We start from the raw sequence: 16573 nt of genomic DNA, 5'->3' as shown, positions 1-16573 counted from the left end.
GCTGGGAATGGGAAGGTTGTCGGTAATGGTCACTGGTGTGGGATGAGGTTGTGGGGGCCGTGGCCAATTTCTGTGACACATTCTCTAAGCATGATATTAAACTCATGCAACTGCTCGGGCGTCATTGAGTCCACCAAATTGATTATGCTTACCCCATAATGGTAGTTAGGGCTGCATTGGATCGCTGACTCTGCTCCCTCCCAGCGGCGAATCAAGGCAGCACTAAACTCCTTCTGATGTTCGTCCAAACCTTCTACAGTGTTGGAAACAACCTCTACACGGTCCACATAATCATTTTGCTTTGGCACACCGGATCTCTGCATGCTCAGCAGGGCTCTTAAATTTGGATGTCAACCTAAGAGCCTCTGTTGAGCAGAGGGATCCGGTAGGGGACCCGGATTCTCCCGAGCAGATGCATGAGGGACAGGAGGTCTGGCGTTGGCGATCCATTCATTTTCCGCATCAGGAGGTTGTTCAGTCTCCAGAGCGCTGCTCTTAGTTCTGTATGAAAAAAATGAAATAAAAATTTACCTTTAAAAACACCATCCATGTCCGATGCTACGTCTACATTACACCATAAGTTGGCTGTCCAAAACAGGGTAGCCAAACGCTCTGCTGTTACAGACAGTCCCTTAAAGGGAACCTGTCACTGGGATTTTGTGTATAGAGCTGAGGGCATGGGCTGTTAGATGGCCGCTAGCACATCCTCAATACCCATTCCCCATAGCTCTGTGTGCTCTTATTGTGTAAGAAAACAGATTTGATACATATGCAAATTAACCTGAGATGAGTCCTGTCCCTGACTCCTCTCACATACAGGACTCATCTCAGGTTAATTTGCATATGTATCAAATTGATTTTTTTAAGCAATAAAAGCACACAGAGCTATGGGGAATGGGTATTGCGGATGTGCTAGAGGCCATCCAGCAGCCCATGTCCTCAGCGCTATACCCCAAATCCCGGTGACAGGTTCCCTTTAAATTACATTTCTTTTTACATTTCATTTACATTTCTTTAAAAATATATATAATTTACCTTCTTTGTGCCATTGTGCGTCGTCGTAAACCAAGGCCGCTATATATGTACTCCCTGAGGTTGCGCCGGACCCAATCGGGACTGAACCTCCTTCTTATAGTCCATCCTGAAGCCGTCCTGGATAGATCAGCAACGCGTTGTGTAACCTGTTTAAATGTTGGGAAAAAAAAACATAACATGATGTAAGGTTAAGAACAATATGAATGTTTAAAAAAAAAATTGCTGTTCTTACAACATATCTTCTGAGACACCGCATTTAAATCCCCCCAGGTCTCAGAAAGGTCAGAACATATGTCCCTCTATGGCAGTGTAAGCGGTGTGTAGGAGATACGGTCACAGTGTAAGCGGTGTGTAGGAGATACGGTCACGGTGTAAGCAGTGTGTAGGAGATACGGTCACAGTGTAAGCAGTGTGTAGGAGATACGGTCACGGTGTAAGCGGTGTGTAGGAGATACGGTCACGGTGTAAGCAGTGTGTAGGAGATACGGTCACAGTGTAAGCAGTGTGTAGGAGATACGGTCACGGTGTAAGCAGTGTGTAGGAGATACGGTCACGGTGTAAGCAGTTTGTAGGAGATACGGTCACAGTGTAAGCAGTGTGTAGGAGATACGGTCACGGTGTAAGCAGTGTGTAGGAGATACAGTCACGGTGTAAGCAGTGTGTAGGAGATACGGTCACAGTGTAAGCAGTGTGTAGGAGATACGGTCACGGTGTAAGCGGTGTGTAGGAGATACGGTCACAGTGTAAGCGGTGTGTAGGAGATACAGTCACGGTGTAAGCGGTGTGTAGGAGATACGGTCACAGTGTAAGCAGTGTGTAGGAGATACGGTCACGGTGTAAGCAGTGTGTAGGAGATACGGTCACAGTGTAAGCAGTGTGTAGGAGATACGGTCACGGTGTAAGCAGTTTGTAGGAGATACGGTCACGGTGTAAGCAGTGTGTAGGAGATACGGTCACAGTGTAAGCGGTGTGTAGGAGATACAGTCACGGTGTAAGCGGTGTGTAGGAGATACAGTCACGGTGTAAGCGGTGTGTAGGAGATACGGTCACAGTGTAAGCAGTGTGTAGGAGATACGGTCACGGTGTAAGCAGTGTGTAGGAGATACGGTCAGGGTGTAAGCAGTGTGTAGGAGATACGGTCACAGTGTAAGCAGTGTGTAGGAGATACGGTCACGGTGTAAGCAGTGTGTAGGAGATACGGTCACGGTGTAAGCGGTGTGTAGGAGATACGGTCACGGTGTAAGCGGTGTGTAGGAGATACAGTCACGGTGTAAGCGGTGTGTAGGAGATACGGTCACAGTGTAAGCGGTGTGTAGGAGATACGGTCACGGTGTAAGCGGTGTGTAGGAGATACAGTCACGGTGTAAGCGGTGTGTAGGAGATACGGTCACGGTGTAAGCGGTGTGTAGGAGATACGGTCACAGTGTAAGCGGTGTGTAGGAGATACGGTCACGGTGTAAGCGGTGTGTAGGAGATACAGTCACGGTGTAAGCGGTGTGTAGGAGATACGGTCACGGTGTAAGCAGTGTGTAGGAGATACGGTCACGGTGTAAGCTGTGTGTAGGAGATACGGTCACAGTGTAAGCGGTGTGTAGGAGATACAGTAGTTTAATTCTCCATTGTCACAGTATTTATAGTTACCTAATCAGTATTAATTACAGTCACTCACATTGGTTGAATTGGCACATGGATACACATGTGAGCAGTAACGCCACGTCAAGGCTTCAACCCTTGTTACTGACCAGTCACACACCATGCTTTTCATTCATACGCATTTGGTATTCCAGATGTTTTGGACTACACCTCCCATAATACTTTACCAGCATGATGGAAGATGTAATTCACAGCATGTGGACGGCCTATGGGTGCCGACCTCTGAACTCGCGGTGATCACAGTACACAGGAGCAGCTCGTCACCTGTCAGATGCCCCTTCAATGCTCCCGCCAGGGCGCGGGCCTCACACATGGGCTTCTTCTTACCACTTCAGGTACTTTGTGTTCCATAGGAGAACATGCTGGTCAGAGTTGTGACACAATTTTTTTTTATTAAAATAGTTAGAGCAAATGGCAGAACAGACGCAGTGCAGCAGACGGACGGTGCACACACATACACAGCAGACGGACGGTGCACACACATACACAGCAGACGGACGGTGCACATATACACAGCAGACGGGGATTACAGAATCCAGTGAGAGACGGATTTGGTGGCAGGTGTGTCCTTCTGGATGGGGGCCGCTTCTCATCCTTCTCCAAGTGACGAGATGACTGCAGTTTCGTAGCAAAAAACATGCCATGGCATAGGAGATATAGGGAATTTTTATTTATTTTTTTGTTAAAATAGGGTTGTACACATCTAACACACAGGCCACAAATATAATACACTGCCCCCCCCCCCCAAATATGCTGCACATACATCCCCCAATATACCGTACCGCACAGACAGCCCCCCCATATACTGCACAGACAGCCCCCCCCCATATACTGCACAGACCTCCCTATATAATGAGCAGACACCCCCCCATATACTGCACAGACAGCCCCCCATATACTGCGCACACAGCCCCCCCATATACTGCGCAGACAGCCCCCCATTTAATGCGCAGACAGCCCCCCCATATACTGCGCAGACAGCCCCCCCATATACTGTGCGACAGCCCCCCCATATACTGTGCGACAGCCCCCCAATACACTGCGCAGACAGCCCCCCAATACACTGCGCAGACAGCCCCCCAATACACTGCGCAGACAGCCCCCCCATACACTGCGCAGACAGCCCCCCCATACACTGCGCAGACAGCCCCCCATATACTGCGCAGACAGTCCCCCCATATACTGCGCACACAGCCCCCCCATATACTGCGCACACAGCCCCCCATATACTGCGCACACAGCCCCCCCATATACTGCGCACACAGCCCCCCCATATACTGCGCACACAGCCCCCCATATACTGCGCAGACAGCCCCCCCATTTAATGTGCAGACAGCCCCCTATATACTGCGCAGACAGACTCCCAAATATACTGTGCAGACAGCCCCCCAAATATACTGTGCAGACAGCCCCCCAAATATACTGTGCAGACAGCCCCCCAAATATACTGTGCAGACAGACCCCCCCATATACTGTGCAGACAGACCCCCTATATAATAGAACCTATATATAGGAGGACAATCAGTCAAGAACCAATATGAGAATAGCTCCTGCAAAGGGTTAAAAGTGCTTTTGGCATGGATATTCATGCTTACCCTCGGCGCTTGCGCACTGGGACGTAATTTTTCCCTACCATCACATTGCGCAGGCGCGTCTCGGCTCCCAGACGCATGCGCAGGTTCCCGGCGTGCTGCTAAGTTCAGCCTTGAGATTTTCACTAGAGTGTCCTTTTGGGCATGCGCAGATGGAGAAAAGTGAGACACGCCCCCCGACGTCATCGCTCATGCGACAGGAAGTCAGAGGGTAGGGAAATCTCACGAGGTAGGGCAGTATAACGTGTCACCGGGCAATGTAGTGTTTATTTACAACTAGAAAATAACACTGAACTCAACTAGGACCACAATTCCCAGCATGCACCGGGAAGGATATTGCATCAGCTTTATTGACACATCGCGTTTTTTACATGTCAGCTTTAGTTCTCCAATGAGATAGCTGCAGAGCCAGAATTCATTGCAGTAGAGGTGGACACTGGACAGAGCAGCCGTCTGTGAGTCCTCCACAGAAATGGAAGCGGAGGGGCAGGAATTGTGTCCAGCTCTACAACCCTTTCTTTCTGTAGAGGAGAAACTTAATGTAGGCTCCAGGTGGTATCAGGGCTTTTACAAGAGGAATGACAGAATGGAATGCCCATAGAGAATAATGGACCAGAGTGGAATGCCCATAGAGAATAATGGACCAGAGTGGAATGCCCATAGAGAATAATGGACCAGAGTGGAATGCCCATAGAGAATAATGGACCAGAGTGGAATGCCCATAGAGAATAATGGACCAGAGTGGAATGCCCATAGAGAATAATGGACCAGAGTGGAATGCCCATAGAGAATAATGGACCAGAGTGGAATGCCCAACAGAGCATAATGGACCAGAGTGGAATGCCCATAGAGAATAATGGACCAGAGTGGAATGCCCATAGAGAATAATGGACCAGAGTGGAATGCCCAACAGAGCATAATGGACCAGAGTGGAATGCCCATAGAGAATAATGGACCAGAGTGGAATGCCCATAGAGAATAATGGACCAGAGTGGAATGCCCAACAGAGCATAATGGACCAGAGTGGAATGCCCATAGAGAATAATGGACCAGAGTGGAATGCCCAACAGAGCATAATGGACCAGAGTGGAATGCCCATAGAGAATAATGGACCAGAGTGGAATGCCCATAGAGAATAATGGACCAGAGTGGAATGCCCAACAGAGCATAATGGACCAGAGTGGAATGCCCATAGAGAATAATGGACCAGAGTGGAATGCCCATAGAGAATAATGGACCAGAGTGGAATGCCCATAGAGAATAATGGACCAGAGTGGAATGCCCACAGAGAATAATGGACCAGAGTGGAATGCCCATAGAGAATAATGGACCAGAGTGGAATGCCCATAGAGAATAATGGACCAGAGTGGAATGCCCATAGAGAATAATGGACCAGAGTGGAATGCCCATAGAGAATAATGGACCAGAGTGGAATGCCCATAGAGAATAATGGACCAGAGTGGAATGCCCACAGAGAATAATGGACCAGAGTGGAATGCCCACAGAGAATAATGGACCAGAGTAGAATGCCCATAGAGAATAATGGACCAGAGTGGAATGCCCACAGAGAATAATGGACCAGAGTGGAATGCCCACAGAGAATAATGGACCAGAGTGGAATGCCCATAGAGAATAATGGACCAGAGTGGAATGCCCATAGAGAATAATGGACCAGAGTGGAATGCCCATAGAGAATAATGGACCAGAGTGGAATGCCCATAGAGAATAATGGACCAGAGTGGAATGCCCACAGAGAATAATGGACCCGAGTGGAATGCCCATAGAGAATAATGGACCAGAGTGGAATGCCCACAGAGAATAATGGACCAGAGTGGAATGCCCATAGAGAATAATGGACCAGAGTGGAATGCCCATAGAGAATAATGGACCAGAGTGGAATGCCCACAGAGAATAATGGACCCGAGTGGAATGCCCATAGAGAATAATGGACCAGAGTGGAATGCCCATAGAGAATAATGGACCAGAGTGGAATGCCCGTAGAGAATAATGGACCAGAGTGGAATGCCCACAGAGAATAATGGACCAGAGTGGAATGCCCATAGAGAATAATGGACCAGAGTGGAATGCCCATAGAGAATAATGGACCAGAGTGGAATGCCCACAGAGAATAATGGACCCGAGTGGAATGCCCATAGAGAATAATGGACCAGAGTGGAATGCCCATAGAGAATAATGGACCAGAGTGGAATGCCCATAGAGAATAATGGACCAGAGTGGAATGCCCACAGAGAATAATGGACCAGAGTGGAATGCCCATAGAGAATAATGGAAATGTAATATCTGAATTAGAGACAAATCCGTTTGACATATCTAATAATTATTTAGCAGACATAATCTCCAAGTTCAGTTGGATTATTTAATGTTCAGATTAAGTAGAATTATCACTGTTTTCTGCAGAATGACGAGGGTGAATGTCACAATGGAATGCCCATAGACTATAATGGGAAATAAACTATGAGCTCATGTGCAGGTAAATCTGTGTTATGTAGGACATTAACCTTTACCGCAAGTGTTCCCTGGGTAGAGTAGCCTATTGTGAAATGAAAATTACGTTGAATTATAACGGTTTTTCTTAGAATGCAAAGGCGAGTGACATAATGGAATGCCCATAGACTATAAGTGACATAATGGAATGCCTATAGACTATAATAGGAAGTAAAACGTGACTTGATGCCAGAAACATTCAACATATCAAATAAATCTGTAGCAGGTTTACTCTTCAAGTTCAGTGGGATTATCATTGGTTTCTATGATATGAGAAGGGGAATGACACAATGGAATGCCCATAGACTATAATGGGAAGTAAAACGTGACTTGGTGCCTGAGCCATTCAACATATCAAATAAATCTGTAGCAGGCTTACTCTTCAAATTCAGTGGGATTATAAAAATTTGAGATTAAGTGGGATTATCGTTGGTTTCTATGAAATGCCAAGGGGAATGACACAAAGGAATGCCCATAGACTATAATGGAAAGTAAACTATGAGCTCATTTGCAGGTAAATCTGTGTTATGTAGGAAATTAACCTTTACCGCAAGTGTACCCTGGGTAGAGTAGCCTATTGTAAAATAAAAATTACCTTGAAATATAACAGTTTTCTATAGAATGCAAAGGTGATTGAATGCCTATAGACTATAATGGGAAGTAAAACGTGACTTGGTGTCTGAGCCATTCAACATATCAAATAAATCTGTAGCAGGCTTACTCTTCAAGTTCAGTGGGATTATTTAAATTTGAGATTAAGTGGTATTATCATTGGTTTCTATGAAATGCCAAGGGGAATGACACAATGGAATGCCCATAGACTATAATGGGAAGTAAAACGTGACTTGGTGTCTGAACCATTTAACATATCAAGTAAATCTTTAGCAGGCTTAGGCAGCAGAAAATTTGCTGTGTATGCGCTAGGAGCAGACACACAGGGCTTTTCTCCGCTGCAGTCCTGCATCTGAAGTGAGGTTTTGAGGTGGCCATGCGCGTCACAGTTACGTCGGTGCACTTGGCCTGCCTCCGAACCTTAATGCACACACAGAGCTGCAGAGGAAAAGCCCTGTGATTCTGCCCCTAGCGCATATGCAGTGTATTTCCCGCTGTCCGGCACATTTCTTTCAGCCTCAAATACGCTGCGTATGCGCTCAGTGTGACCCTACCCTAAGGGTGTATTCAAATGTACTGTATCCTGCACATATGTGATGCTGTAGATTTGACGTTGTGTTCAGTCATTCTATAGAAAACAGTTATAATCCAAGGTAATTTTCATTTTACAATATGCTACTCTACCCAGGGAACACTTGCGGAAAAGGTTAATGTCCTACATAACACAGATTTACCTGCAAATGAGCTCATAGTTTACTTCCCATTATAGTCTATGGGCATTCCATTGTGTCATTCCCCGTGTCATTTCATAGAAACCAATGATAATCCCACTTAATCTCAATTTTATAATCCCACTGAACTTGAAGTGTAAGCCTGCTAAAGATGTATTTGATATGTTAAATGGTTCAGACTCTAAATCAAAAGTAGCCTCCCATTACAGTTTATGGGCATTTCATTGTGTCATTCCCTGTGTTATTTCATAGAAACCAATGATAATCCCACTTAATTTTAAATAATCCCACTGAACTCGAAGAGTAAGCCTGCTAAAGATTTACTTGATATGTTAAATGGTTCAGACACCAAGTCACGTTTTACTTCCCATTATAGTCTATGGGCATTCCATTGTGTCATTCCCCTTGGCATTTCATAGAAACCAATGATAATACCACTTAATCTCAAATTTAAATAATCCCACTGAACTTGAAGAGTAAGCCTGCTACAGATTTATTTGATATGTTGAATGGGTCAGACACCAAGTCACGTTTTACTTCCTATTATAGTCTATGGGTGTCACAACCAGACATCTGAGAAGCTCTGACAGATGCCTTTCAGAACCTCCTCCTTGAGCTTTCTTTGTTTTGGTTTTCAGTTCCTCATCTTGTTAGCCTCTCTCAGCTGTCTTATAGTTGGACTGATTGCATACCTTTAAATTCCTCCCCATAATGCATTAGTGTGCGGTTTATACAACTTCCTAGAGCGTGTGTGCATGCTGATCCTATTTCCCAGTCTTCTACAAGATAAGTGCTGTACATTCATTTGTGATTTTCTGTTTGCTGGATCCCAGGTGACCCTGACTCCCTCCGTATCTAGTGTAGGGAGCCGGTGGTCGTGTCCCCTCACTATTGTAGGGTGTTCAAGTGTCATATAGTCGAGGTACGAGGATATGCGATCATCCACCATTGGGGTGTTCGCATAGGCTGAGCAGTCAGGGAGAGTGCCAGGTCTTATGCAGGGGTCTCCCTTTTGTTCCTTAGCTTTGGATCCAGTGAGTCATACATTCATTTTGCATTGTCTTGTTTCCTGTACACCTTTCCGTGACATTATAAACTGCCAAAACCATCTCAAGCATGGATCCGGTTTCACTTTTGACTGAACACTTCCAGGGTCTTTCATTGGAGGTAGATGATCTCCGTAAGACTCTTTCTCAGTTTCTAGTGACCGGTTCAGCTTGCGTTCATGGAGTTTGTTCTGAGCCTAAGATCTCGCTCCCGGATACGTTCTCCGGGGGTAGTTAGAATTTTGTGCGTTTCAGAGAGGCTTGCAAACTCCATTTTCGCCTTCTTCCCCATTCCTCTGGTGATGAGGAACGGAGGGTGGGGATCATTATATCGCTGCTCAGGGGTAACGCTCAGTCGTGGGCCTGGCTCACTAAACATAACCCCACCATTCATTGGCAAGCAAGGCAAATAAATGGTTGGAGTGACTTTTGCAGAGAGAATTGCCTCACAACATCTGTTTCTGAGGTTTCTACTAAGACCGTACCACCTTTTCTCTCTAAATTTTCGGATGTCTTCTCTGAGAGTGGAGTTCAGGATTTGCCCCCGCACAGGGAGTACAATTGCCCTATTAATCTCATCCCAGGCGCCAAGCTGCCTAAATCTCGTTTATACAATCTTTCCCAACCTGAAAGGGTCGCTATGCGTGCTTATATCTCTGAGAGTCTGAGAAAAGGACACATACGACCTTCGAAGTCACCTGTTGCCGCTGGTTTTTTCTTTGTTAAGAAAAAAGATGGTTCTTTAAGACCTTGTCTGGATTTCAGGGAGCTGAACAGTATCACTATTCGTGACCCTTATCCGCTTCCTCTGATCCCGGACCTGTTTAACCAGATTGTTGGGGCTAAAGTCTTTTCCAAATTAGATCTAAGAGGGGCATACAACCTGGTCAGGGTCAGAGAAGGAGACGAATGGAAGACGGCCTTCAATACCCCTGAGGGCCATTTTGAGAATTTGGTTATGCCTTTTGGTTTGATGAATGCCCCAGCCGTTTTTCAGCATTTCGTGAACAGCATTTTTTATCATTTAATGGGAAAATTTGTATCCGTGTATTTGGATGACATTTAGATTTTTTCTCCTGATTTCAAAACTCATAAGGAACACTTGCGTCAGGTCTTGCTCATCCTGCGGGAGAATAAATTATACGCGAAACTGGAAAAATGTGTGTTTGCGGTTCCAGAAATTCTATTTCTGGGGTTTCTTCTCTCCGCTTCTGGTTTTCGCATGGACCCCGAGAAGGTCTGCGCTGTGCTTGAGTGGGAGCTTCCTGAGAATCAGAATGCGCTGATGCGTTTTTGGGCTTTGCCAATTATTACAGGAAGTTTATTTTGAATTATTCCTCTATTGTTAAACCACTCACTGATATGACCAGAAAGGGGGTAGATTTTTCTTCCCGGTCGGTAGAGGCGCTTAAGGCCTTTTCTAATATCAAGGAGAGTTTTGCTTCCGCTCCCATCTTGGTACAACCTGATATTTCTCTACCCTTCATAGTTGAGGTTGATGCTTCTGAGGTGGGTGTGGGTGCGGTCTTGTCTCAGGGTTCTTCTCCTGCCAAATGGCGACCGTGTGCCTTTTTCTCGAAGAAACTCTCCTCCGCAGAGAGAAATTACGATGTGGGAGATAGGGAGTTGTTGGCCATCAAGTTGGCTTTTGAGGAATGGCGCCATTGGCTAGAGGGAGCCAGACACCCTATTACCGTGTTTACTGACCATAAAAATCTGGCCTACTTGGAGTCAGCCAAGCGTCTGAACCCGAGACAGGCCAGATGGTCTTTGTTCTTTTCAAGGTTTAATTTTGTTGTCACGTTCCGCCCTGGGGTTAAGAATGTGAAGGCAGATGCCCTGTCACGTTGTTCTCCGGGAGGTGGGAATTTTGAAGACCCGGGTCCCATTTTGGCCGAAGGTGTGGTGGTCTCTGCTCTTTTTCCTGAATTGGAGGCAGAGGTGCAGGCAGCCCAGTCAGAGGCTCCTGATCTTTGTCCTCCTGGGAGGTTGTTTGTGCCTCTCGCTTTAAGACACAAGATTTTTAAGGAACACCACGATACGGTCCTTGCTGGGCACCCGGGGGCAAGAGCCACAGTGGATCTCATCGCTCGGAGATTCTGGTGGCCTGCGCTTCGTAAGTCGGTTGAGGGTTTTGTGGCAGCCTGCGAGACTTGCGCTTGTGCCAAAGTCCCTCATTCACGGCCATCAGGTCCTCTCCTTCCCTTACCCATGGCTTCCCGTCCTTGGACACATCTGTCCATGGACTTCATAACGGACCTGCCTCGTTTCTCGGGGAAGACTGTGATTCTGGTGGTGGTGGTCCGTTTTAGCAAAATGGTGCATTTCATCCCTTTTCCTGGTTTGCCCAATGCTAAGACGCTGGCGCAGGCATTTATTGATCACATTGTCAAATTGCATGGTATTCCTTCAGACATAGTCTCTGATAGGGGCACACAGTTTGTTTCCAGATTCTGGAAGGCTTTCTGTTCTCGCTTGGGGGTTCGGTTGTCATTCTCTTCTTCTTTCCACCCACAGTCGAATGGCCAGACAGAGCTCGTCAAGAATCTGGAGACATATCTGCGCTGTTTTGTGGCGGAGAATCAGGAGGATTGGTGTTCTTTTTTGTCCCTTGCTGAGTTTGCTTTAAATAACCGTCGTCAGGAGTCCTCTGATAAGTCACCATTTTTTGGTGCATATGGGTTTCATCCGCAGTTTGGGACTTTCTCGGGAGAGGGGTCTTATGGTTTACCTGATGAGGACAGATTCTCCTCATCTTTGTCATCTATTTGGCAAAAGATTCAGGATAATTTAAAGAGCATGAGTGAGAGATATAAGCGTGTGGCAGATAAGAGACGTGTGCCTGGTCCGGACCTGAATGTTGGTGATCTGGTGTGGTTGTCTACCAAGAATATCAAATTGAAGGTTCCCTCCTGGAAGTTGGGTCCTAAGTTTATTGGGCCTTACAAAATCCTGTCTGTCGTCAATCCTGTTGCCTACCGTCTTGATCTTCCTCAGACTTGGAAGATCCATAATGTTTTTCATAAGTCCTTATTAAAACCTTATGTTCAACCCATTGTACCCTCGCCTTTGCCTCCTCCTCTGATTATGGTTGATGGGAATCTTGAATTTCAGGTCTCTAGGATTGTGGATTCTCGTGTTGTCCGCGGTTCTCTCCAATACCTCGTTCATTGGGAGGGTTATGGTCCTGAGGAGAGGATGTGGGTCCCAGTGACGGACATTAAGGCCACTCGTCTCATCAGGGCTTTCCATAGGTCCCATCCTGAGAAGGTGGGCTCTGAGTGTCCGGAGTCCACTCGTAGAGGGAGGGGTACTGTCACAACCAGACATCTGAGAAGCTCTGACAGATGCCTTTCAGAACCTCCTCCTTGAGCTTTCTTTGTTTTGGTTTTCAGTTCCTCATCTTGTTTGCCTCTCTCAGCTGTCTTGTAGTTGGACTGATTGCATCCCTTTAAATTCCTCCCCATAATGCATTAGTGTGTGGTTTATACAATTTCCTGGAGTGTGTGTGCATGCTGATCTTATTTCCCAGTCTTCTACAAGTTAAGTGCTGTACATTCATTTGTGATTTTCTGTTTGCTGGATCCCAGGTGACCCTGACTCCCTCCGTGTCTAGTGTAGGGAGCCGGTGGTCGTGTCCCCTCACTATTGTAGGGTGTTCAAGTGTCATATAGTCGAGGTACGAGGATATGCGATCATCCACTATTGGGGTGTTCGCATAGGCTGAGCAGTCAGGGAGAGTGCCAGGTCTTATGCAGGGGTCTCCCTTTTGTTCCTTAGCTTTGGATCCAGTGAGCCATACATTCATTTTGCAGTCAGTGTCTTGTTTCCTGTACACCTTTCCGTGACATTGGGCATTCCATCACCTTTGCATTCTATAGGAAACGGTTAAAATCCAAGGTAATTTTCATTTTACAATATGCTACTCTACCCAGGGAACACTTGCGGTAAAGGTTAATGTCCTACATAACACAGATTTACCTGCAAATGAGCTCATAGTTTACTTTCCATTATAGTCTATGGGCATACCTTTGTGTCATTCACCCTCGTCATTCTGCAGAAAACAGTGATAATTCCACTTAATCTGAACATTAAATAATCCAACTGAATTTGGAGAGTATAATTACGCTGGTACTGATTTTCCTATTACTCTCCATATTTTTATGTGCATACTGTCAAGGCTGTGCACCACCGGGGCGTGTAAAAGGGACAGGTAGTTGAAGACCGGGTATCAATACAAATGTGACGTCTGGCAGTGCCGCCTATCAATCTATTCTCCACACTTTTAAGGAACTTGGAGAGTATGTCTGCTAAATAATTATTAGATATGTCAAATGGTTTTGTCTCTAATTCAAATATTACATTTCCATTATTCTCTATGGGCATTCCACTTTCCTGTTAAAGTCTATGGGCATTCCATTATGTCATTCCTTTTAGTAGGTCCCTTTTACAGGGGTTGTGTCAGTAAGTGGCCTTTAATACAAGGCACTTCCTAATGTATTGTTATTATCCATATTGCCTCCTTTGCTAGCTGGATTCACTTTTCCATCACATAATAAACTGCTTGCTTCCATGGTTACGACCACCCTGCAATCCAGCAGTGGCGGACTTGCACACTATAGAAAAATACACCAGCCTCCATGGTGGCCGAGTCCAGTTTGGATAGTGTCCTCTGAGACCTCTGCAACAAGGTTTTTCTGTTACCATGTCTACCATAATTTGGTTGTCTTCTGGTTTTTGTGCCCTGGCTTACGTTTAATGACCATTCTCGTGTTTCCCTATTAACCATTGCATAGTGTCACGGTATTTACTTTGGGGTTTTTACCCAACCCCGACCGATGTGCCCAGCCACCCCGCTACTGACACCTGGGAAGGTCTCTGCCAAAGTCCCCATTCCTGCTTTCACCTTCCCTTTTTCACCTTTGATCATGTTCTGTGTTTGTTCTCTGTCCAGACATCTTGGTGTTTTGGCATTCTTTGCCCGTCTGACTCTTTCACCATCTCCTATGAGGGTCCAGGGCCCCTCTGCGGGATGCCAGATAAAATGATAGTCCTTGTACAGGAGAGGCCCTGCATTTGGGACACATGGTCTGGGGAGTACCATGACTGGTACAAGAAGGAAGCAGTCTGGCTGGAGCTAACCCAGGAGCTTTTTGCAAATGTTTGGCCAAAGACTGCTGAGAAAAATAGGCATGGTCTGGGCAAGTTCAATTAGGATTTATTTTTTTTAACATTAGCATATATTAACTAGCCTAGCACATGTGATACACTGTAGTATGTAGCCTGGCACATGTCACACACTGTAGTATGTAGTCTAGCACATGTCATACACTGTAGTATGTAGCCTTGCACAGAGCACATGTCAAAGAGTACAGATAATTTTTATTTTCAACTTTATGTTTATTAAACATTTTTCATTTTGCAAGTATCAAAATATGAAGCAAAATCTTCCACAGACAACATGGCTATGGTAATGTAGCCAAAATATAGGATTACATAATAACAGATGTTAGACTATGGATCGACTCTATCAATTTTTTCTATGTAGATAAGGATAGAAACAAAAAGAAAGGGGGAGACCAAAGATGGGAAGGGGGGGGGGGGGATAAGAAGCTAGGAGTTCTCTCCCTTGCTATAAGCGGAGCTCTTCATGGTGGAGATCCCAACATGACCAAGTCTGTAGGAACTTGTCCACAGTTCCCCGCGACAAAGCAGTATAATATTCTAAAGAGCGAATATCCTGGATACGGGAGTAATAATCCACCTTAGACAGGGGAGTGGTTTTTTTTCCAAAAGAGGTCTATCAAACCCTTTGCTGCAGTGAGAAGATGCAGGAGCAGCCTGGAGTTGCAACCCCTCATATCCCTAGGTGGGACATTCAACAAGTATGAAAGGGGATCCAACCTCACGGCATGCCCAAAAACGTCCTGCAGTACAGAAGCTACCATCCTCCAAAAGGGTATTACCAGGGGGCACGTCCAGAATATGTGATATATGGCAGCCCCGTTGGCTGAGCATCTCCAACAAACATTAGGGATATTCCTATTTAAGGCATGCAGCACATCCAGTGTGTGATACCAGTGCATCAGTAATTTTATTTGAGTTTCTTTATAAGTTATGCAAGATGAGCTAGTGAAAGCTCTGGACCATATCACCTGCCAGAGGTTTATCGGGATTTCCCTATTTAGCCATTTCTCAAATTTTAGCATATATAAGTGCTTTACCCCCAGTAAGTAAGTCTGGGTGAGAAGCAGATCATATATATTCGAGATGAGACCTCTAAATGATGGGCCACGGATGCACAATTCAGTACAGATAATTTTAACATTATCGTGTCTGTGTTTTTTTGTTTTGTTATGTACATTTTAGTGGAAGAAATTAAAAAGAGATGGCGGAGCTGCCGGGACCAGTTCCGCAAGGACCAAATAGGTACTGGGCTCCCAAAAAAATGCCCCTATATGTTTAAGGAGCAGCTAATGGTCCTACGTGACGTAATGGATTTGCGACCGTAAGTAATATGTTCATAATGTGCTATAGTAATTGAAAATATAGTATGTAATGTAAATATAATATTACTCTATATTTTTACCTTCAATGATCTTTTCTAGGTCTTTTTTTTTTAGAATATTTGGGTAAATATGCAGCCATCTTTAATGTCTGGGTGTGAAAAAAAAATTGGGAAGCAGAATATAATAAATGTGGTTGATTTGTGGTATAAACAATAGTGGAGATTCTTCACACTTGTGTAAAGTAGAACTGGCTTCCTTGTCCATAGCAACTAATCCGATTCCACCTTTAATTTTCCAAGGGAGCTCAGAAAAATTAAAGGAGGAATCTGCTAATTCCACATTACACCAGTTTGATAAATGTCCCCTAATGTTTTGGGCAACTTTTTATATCAAACTGCCATACTTGCCCATATTAACCTATAATATTTGAGCTAAATGTTATAAAAACATTCTGTGATAGCAAGACATTTACTGTAGCATAGGAATTATGGACCTATGAAAAGTGTATTTAAAGGGGTTGTCCGGGTTCAGAGCTGAACCTGAACAACCTCTTTAAACATCACTATGTGTACTATCAAATGGCTCCTACATATCATTATGTCACAACTTAATGCTGGTCGCAGATTGTTTGTAAGTGTCACCGCCAGACATCTGAGAAGCTCTGACAGACGTTCTTCAGAACCTCCTGCTTGAGGTTCTTTTGTTTTGCTTTCGTTTTGTCACCTCGTTTCCCTCTCTCAGCTGTCATCTAGTTGCACTGATTGCATCCCTTTAAATCCCCTCCCATACTGTATCACTTTGCGGTTTATACAACTTCCTGGAGTGTGTGCATGCTGGATGCTACAACTGATGCTTCTACAGATAAGTCTGTTCATTTATTTGTGTTTTCC

Source organism: Bufo gargarizans, chromosome 2 (assembly GCF_014858855.1).
Source record: "Bufo gargarizans isolate SCDJY-AF-19 chromosome 2, ASM1485885v1, whole genome shotgun sequence".
NCBI lineage: Eukaryota > Metazoa > Chordata > Amphibia > Anura > Bufonidae > Bufo > Bufo gargarizans.
The sequence above is the reverse complement of the archived record's forward strand: the minus strand, read 5'-3'. Positions refer to the sequence as shown.